The sequence below is a fragment of the Myotis brandtii genome, unplaced genomic scaffold (genome assembly GCF_000412655.1).
Source record: "Myotis brandtii unplaced genomic scaffold, ASM41265v1 scaffold436, whole genome shotgun sequence".
Lineage (NCBI taxonomy): Eukaryota > Metazoa > Chordata > Mammalia > Chiroptera > Vespertilionidae > Myotis > Myotis brandtii.
The window spans coordinates 1120570-1128523 of record NW_005366679.1 but is presented as its reverse complement, the minus strand read 5'-3'; the positions used below and the strand labels follow the sequence as shown (position 1 = coordinate 1128523).

Here is a 7954-nt window from a genome sequence, read left to right as displayed (position 1 = left end):
GGGTGCTACTGGCATTGAGTAGGTAGAGGCCAGGGATGCTACTACACACAGGACAGCCCTCCACAAAAAAGAATTATTGAGCCCAAAACATGACTAGCGCTGAGGCTGAGAAACCCTGACTACAGTAGCATAATGAACGCCATCCAATAGGCTTCCTCACCTTTGGCCAGCAGTCCTCAACCTCAGTAGATACTGAGTCACATGCATCATGAATCTGGACATGAGGAAATCCCCTAGTGTTGGAGGACCTAGTGTGGGGTGTGGGGTGTGGACTGAGGAACAAGTGTACCAGCCTGCAGCAGATTCCCTGTCTCCTGCCTAGCAACAACAGTACCAAGACCATGGGTTGAGCACTACCAAAGTGATTAAGGAACATAATGCACTGCCCTTACCACTATGCACGCTTCCCCAATGACAAAATAAAAGCTAGTTTGCACAAAAATGCAGGAAAATGGCTTTGCTCCTTGGACTAGGTTTTTGTTTGTTGTTGACCCTGCCTTTCAAGGTATAATTCTCTCAAAGAAAGAGAATGCATTTGTGATTTCTCATATTTTGACCTCAGCACAAGAGATGGCCTGGAAAAATGTTTAGGCAGTTCTGAGTATATTAAATGAATATTCATACGACTGAATTTGTTTTTTAAAAGTTTCCTTTATAGGTTTTAAAAACGAAATGCAAAGGCTATGCCCAAAGCCACAGGTAACATGCTTAGTGAGCAATCTTCTCTAACTAGTTTGATCTATTTCCATCTGTGTCTCAAACCCTATGAAACATACTTCTCTCTTTCCACTGTAACATGGAGAACACATTTGTATAACCATTAATTAAACACTTCTTGGAACTTTTACCAATTAATATGGATTACATTTGTGACAGAAAAAAGTATTTGCATAAATCAAATGTGGATGAATGGAATGATATACAGAAAGAAAAGTTAACAGGGTATGTATGACAAGGTAAAGCTAAGATAACCAACTCAGAGTAAAGAACTCCAAACTCAAGCCTTTTCCTATTAGATGATGAATGATGTTGAAATCAGACTTAGAAATATACCTGAAATTCTCTTACCTACTTGTGATGTTGAATTCAAAACTATCTAAAATATATTTTTTAAATATATTTTATTGAAATATACATTCTTATAGAATTATGGTAGAATAAATCTCTGTAGAGGCTCTTTTCTTGAATGAGATATGATTCAATGTTAGCCTTTAAAGAGAATATTTAAAAATATTAAATTAATGTTAATATGTATATTTAATAACATTAAAATATTCTGCATTCATGACCAAAACCAGATTTTGAAAACTTTTTATAACAAGTCAGATCACAGATATAAAATATTAAGACCTTTACTGAAGCTATAAAACTGTAAGTAATAAATTTGCATCTCATAACTGCAAATTTTTAAAAAAATAAACAATGAAGTGCTTTCAGATCTCTGAAACCCTGTAACTGTTGACATTTAAAAAGTGTGTTGTTACATTCATGAGAATCTACACAAGACAGTCACTAGAAATTGTTCTGCAAACTGCAGGCTTATCATTATAACTCTCTTCAATCCCTATGGTTTTATAATAATCACTGTTACTGGTACCTCTTACGGCAGTTGCCCAATGTTTCTTTCTCTGAGCTGGTTGCCTTCTTGCATCCAGTAAGCACGAAAGGTGTGAGAACAAACTTTTGTATAAAATAACTATAAGCTTAGCAAACTTACAACGTCAGCTTAAATCTTTGGCACTCTCATTTTTAGAGGATTATCTTTTACAAAAGAAATACCCTACCCTGAATCTTCTTTACATGAAGAACCCCAAAAGACTATATGCCAGCGACTGCTTCTTTCTTGAAGAATATAACCTAGTCGTCCTTTTCCTTTTTGTTTCCTCATTGATAAAACAACAAAAAACAGTGAATAAATTTCATGCCTTTTCCTCCATTTTCCCCTCTTCCTTTTCACATGAAAATACGAAAGCAACCTGATTTCCTATGTCTAAATGTTCATTTTTTGCTAATCTCAAGAGAAGTTAGAAATGATGCACAAAATTAGAGTTCTACATGCACCTAAACAGCTATTAGTTGCTTAAACCTCATGGGATCCATTTTTATTTGCAATATCCACATATCTTTCAAAGTAAAATTCCAATTTTCAATGAATAGATTGCTTGTTTGACATACTCATGGATTACTGTATTATAAATGACTAGAGGCCTGATGCATGAAAATTCGTGCAAGAGTAGGCCTTCCTTCCCCTGGCTGCTGGCACCGGCTTCCCTCTGGCACCCGGGACCCAGGCTTCCCTCCTCTGGCCGCTGGCAGGCAACTGGGACCCGGGCTTCCCTCCCTCTGACCGGCCACAGGCACCCGGGACCCCGGGCGGCTTTGCCCAGGCCCTGGCTTTGTCAGGAAGGACATCCAGAATGACATCTGGAAGACGTCTGGTCTATCCGGTCTAATTAGCATATTACCCTTTTATTAGTATAGATGGCATATGTAGCTCTGCTTTTGCATATACTTCTATTGGTTAATATATGCTATTTTCACAGCCTATGGTGATAAAAGCTAGCATTGTTTCGCTTTTGCTTCGTTTCCTCCCATTTAAGCATTAGTCTTTACACCACAGTATATGCTCAATAAATGCTTGTTGAATAATGAATGATTCAATTAAAGCTCTGTTTACCAGTTTCCACTGCAACCATATTAACAGTGAAGGAATAATCTTAGGCCCTTTTGGGTCACCTGTATTCTCAATATGTCAGTGATCTTTCTCTTTCCTATTTAAAAAAAATGTTTTTGCTACATTTGCACAATTGCCACAAATAAACCAACCACACATTTTCAGACCTTTGATAAACTTAGCCCCACATAATTTTGCCAGATAGCTCATTTTAAAAATAGCAAGATTAGTCAACTGGACAAAAAAAGCACATACTTTCTACTCTGCTAATCTAAGAAAAACATCTTCCCAAAGATTTCTGTTTAATATCAAAGTTAAAATACAGATAGCTGTCCTGTCCAATTTACAAAACAGATCAACACTCACAGTCCCAAAAGATGTATGGCACAGTTTCATGTTATGCGTTGTTCCACAATGGAGAACTTTATGACACTAAATTGACTAATTCCTGGAAAGTCTGGCTAAGAAACTGAGTGTATATATTTACACACACACACATTTACATACAGATACACAACTGTGCATGACCTGAAGATTTAAATACTCAGATATAATTTTTTTTTTTTTTAGAATCCCTACTGGGAAGAGTTTAAGTTCTTCCCTTTTAATCTTGAAGTAAACACAAATACTTAAAAGAATTCCCTTTTATCAAAGATACTCTTTTTTTTAAAAATTGGGCAGGCGGAGGAAATGTTGATTCTGAGTATGTAGGCCATGCCCTATTCTAATCACTTTCCTCATTTTGGTCAACTGCTGAATTAACACCAAAAGCCACTTCCAAAATGCAAAAAATGGTCACTCTACCTGCCAAGTGTTTATCCCATTTCACACTCAGCAATTTACCAGGCTTAGTGTCAAGGGTTTATGTCCTCTTCGGCTACAGATTTCCAACCAACATAGTCTATTTCTGTGGTAGGCAGCACTCTAAAATGTATGACAGGAGTCTTAAGTCTATGTCCCTAAATAACTAGGAGGCTGTCCATATAGTACTCATTTGGAGTTTGGACTAGATCCTTGGTTCTCAAAATGTGGGTGCTGGAACATTACCATCACCTGGAAACTAATTAGAAAAAAAAAGTTATGAGATCATATCCAGACATACCGAATAAGAAACTAATACCTGTTTCCACCTCCAGGTAATTTTGATACATGATCAAGTTTGAGAACCTCTGGACTAGAGATGAACCCTAAAGCCTTCTCAAACTACCAAAATCCTATTGTTATTAGCTCAAACATATCTTCTAGAACTAGCACTATGTTCAATTAAGTGCTTTCAATTACTCCTAGTAGCCTGAGTAATACATAATCAAGAATACCACACTCTATTAGTAGCATTTAAAAATTTGACACATTTTTCACTAGGACAAAAGTCCTGGTAGCAAACTTTTCCCAATTAAGTAGACACTGTGACAAATGTTTGGTGTCATTTTAACTAAGAGTGGTGATCTCCAAAATCAAATGTTTCCTTCATACTCCAGATGTTGTGAAAAATGCATTCTTTAATGACAGTTAAGGTACAGGTATTTTGTATGTATTTCTCAAGACCAGCTGCTACATATGGTGTTCTCTCACTTTGCCATCCCACCTATAAAAAATACTGGGTATTTTAAAGGGGTGCAATCAGATGATGGTGGAAACATTTACAAAACTACCTGAACAGTTCAAATAGATGAGGCATTTTAGGATTCCCACCTACAGAAAAGGTTAACTAATCGGGGAGCATAAAGCCTCATACATGTAAATTCTAACCCAGACATGTCTTTTCCTGAAATGTGATTCAGTCTATTTCAACAGTTAACACGGAAATTATTTTACCTAAGAACCATAACTCCCAAACATAAAAATGTTAAGACTTAGGAAGTTACCTTCAGCTTTTCTGAGGCTATTACAAAAGGAGTACTCAAATAATCCTTTGACATAACATAAAGCCTGGTTGACAGCCAGGGACCAAAAGGAAAAGCTGTTAAAAAAACAGCAGGGGTCAAGTTTAAGTTAACTTTTGCTCCCAAGATAAAGGTTCCTTTCTCACCCAGTATCTGTTTTGACAGGTGATTGCCTTATAGCAAACTGCTCCTCCCTCCCTCCCTCCCTTCCTTTTAACACCCAAGTCAGCCCAACTTTTTCAAGGAAACAAATGCTCTTATCTCTTCACACCCTAATACTAAGAGGTTCTTACTAGCCAAATAAACTGACTGACTCTTAAAAACAATGTCCCTCACTTCTCTCAATTTTGTCAAGGACATAATGGAGAAGGCTGCCAAACCCAACTACTATTTTCCTCCTCTAAGAAATACACACCGAATTGTTTTCATTGAGAATCCAAAAAGCATTTATTTTACAGTACTCAGCAAAAGCGTATTAAATTCTTCTGCTCTGCCATCCTAGACCTATTAAGAATTTAGTCATGCAAGTGACTAAATCCTATGTGGAGATGATTAATGCACCAACAACCTATTTCTTTTCCAATTTTCCATTTTTAAGCGTTCCCTGTCAGGAGTATATACATTTCTCAAGTTAGACAGTTGGCACCATTTTAGGTCAAAAGGCTTCCAAAATACAAAACTAAAGAAAACCATAAAACTAAAAAGTCCACAGATGCCATTTTAAAAATATCCTTCATAATACTTGATAAGTCTTCAGAATTTTCAACACTTTAGATCTACTGAAGCAACTCAATTTACCCAAATACAAGAAGGAATCTTTGCAAAGGCATACATTTGAGTAGTTTCTCTTAATTTCTCTACTTAGAATATATTTAGTACCTTCTAATTGACTTTAATAGTAAACTTAAGTGAGATCGAGAATGAGAAAAAAATGGCCATAGGACCACCACAGGTAAAATGTCTATTCTTCCTCCACCCTGGAATACTGGGATGTCTCCTGGGCAAAGGACACATTTTAAGGCAAGATATGTTAATACTGTTTAAAGAAACCTGTGGCCTGTAATTTGTTTTGGCTTCCTCCACAGAGTAAATCCCTTTGTCCAAAGACCCTTGAGAAAACTTCATCTACACTCACAGACTTACGGTATATCAAATGCTCTTGGTATATAGCCACAAACCTTTTATTCTAAAGAGGTTATATTAGTAAAGTGGCCCTTGGGGAAAATAAAACAGAAAAAGCTCACACTGCCTCCTACTGTTAGCAGGAAAATTTCATGAGGTCAAAATGGCCCATGATCTGTAATGAGAGCCAGGGGTTTTTGTCTTAGTTTTTTCTGTTTTCTTTGTAAATCTAAAGAGCTATTTCCAAATCAAAACCTCAGGAGTTGAAATGCTGTCTACAGCCTATACAAATCACTGCAGAAATGCTAGTAGGTATGACTTCGGAATGGAAATCATCTTCCCCAAACATCCTTTTGACTTGGTGTGTATGTGACCTAATTTAAACTACACAAATGAGAAAATGCTAACCCTGCCTGGTCAGGTAGATGGTTACTTTCCCAGATTTAAGGCAGTACTAGCAGTTGGCTTCTCCCTTCCCTACCTACTGTGAGGTGAGGTAAACTGCTCCATGCTAGGTGAAGAGTCAATAATCTTGTAGTCAGATGATATGGCCATACCCTAGGGCTTCCTAGACCATGGTGATTTTCCCCATATTTAAGAAGTTGGGAGTGATGTCACTCAACTTGCCACTGAAATACTTCTGTCTTCAAAATTTGACCACCAACTCTTGGGGACATCAGGCACCACCAATCACCTGCACCTGTCCACCTTAGCCATGCTACTGTATTAAATCACTGAATATGAAACACAGAAACACAAACAATAGTTTTGGGTTTGTTTCTTTAAAAATGACATTTGTATTAAAAGTCTTAAAATGAAGAGACAATGATTAAAACACGTGTGTCTGGAATTAAAAATTACAATTGGTTAGAATTCTCTTGGTACATCACAACAGTAAAATTTTGCTCTTTGCTTCTGAAGGAAGACCCTATTAACAGATAACCAAAAAAAATATTTTAAAATAATATAAAAGGGGAGCTAAATACCTGAACATTTGAACAAAACGAAGGGAAAAAAAGTAAAAAAAAAAATTGCAAGACATGGAAATTACATTTTAAAGGCGGGAAATAATAAAGAAGAAATTCACAGAACAACAGGCCCTATTGTCCTGGCTCCTTCGGATGATTACTGAAAGGAAACTGGGAAGTGGTTTGGGGAAATAGCAGATTCTGGGGTAGGGTGGGAAGTTCACAGGTTGGCACCGGCTGGAACAGCTGAGTTTTGAAGGCACTCTGCAGACACAGGGGTGCTGGGGGCCCTGAATCACATTTGTTAAGTCTTTGTACTGTATTTTAAAGAGCTACTCATCAAAATCCGTTACTGCCAACCAATAAGAATAAAAAGCTAAACTTTAAAAAAAAAACACACAAAAACCACACACGCACACACACAATAGTACATACACAAAATGTGCAGATCTGTAACATTTTTTTCACAGCTGATAAAAAAAAATACTACCGTTTTTCCCCAGACTCCCCTTAGATACAGTAGGTAAACAAAATAGATTTTTTTTCCCCCCACAAATATCAGCAGACACTTTCTGGCACCCCACACTGTATTGGCATCAGTGTTAACAGTCCCAGTTCAGATGTGCAATACTTCAGATTGGATACACTGAAACAAGAATCCAACTTTGCATAGACATCCTCAGAATCGCAATCAGTCACGGGGTTGCCCTTCCAAGCTGGCAGAAAAGGAACCCGATCATAATTTCCAGCTACTCCTGGAAGAAAAAAAAAAAAAAAAGGAAAAAACAAAAGTTTCTTCCTCTCCTCCTGCTCCTTCATTTGGTTCTCCCGGACTTCCTTCCATGTATTTAAAACTTGGAACTAGAAAACGGTGGTTGCAAGAAAAACAAAAAACACCCCCCTCCCTTCTTTCCACCTTCTCCCTGTCCTCTTCCTCCCCCACCCCGTTTTTTTTTCTTTTTTTTTTTTTCCAGGCTGAAACTTTCGCTCGCTGGTGTCAAGCCGCCAAGACAGCACCCTGAACGGTTACTGAAAGGGGGGAAATAGGCGTCAACCAAAAATCAATGAGAAACGTACATGATGCAAAGAACCACAATTCCACTGGGTCTCAAGATGGTCAGGACCGGTCACCCCTCCGGACGCGGGGAGGAGGCGGGGGACGTGGGCCGCAGAGGCCAGCCGGGATCCCGGGACAGCCCGGGCAAGGCAAAGTCGTCTCCAATCTCAAAGCAAGAAGAGGAATCACATGGAGAGAGTGGGGTGCGTTTGGCTTTTGTGCGCAGAGCGCGGCCGGCACGGCGGCCGCG

General features: G+C 38.2%; 1 long non-coding RNA gene across 1 annotated transcript; it reads right to left on the bottom strand.

Annotated features, from left to right (window-relative positions):
- Positions 1-631: 631 nt before the first annotated feature.
- On the bottom strand, positions 632-7948 carry LOC106727499. The gene is made up of 2 exons (XR_001363716.1): positions 6165-7948; positions 632-1209 (listed from the first exon to the last, which is right to left on the bottom strand). It is a non-coding gene; the product is annotated as an uncharacterized LOC106727499 (long non-coding RNA).
- Between the last annotated feature and the right edge of the window lie 6 nt (positions 7949-7954).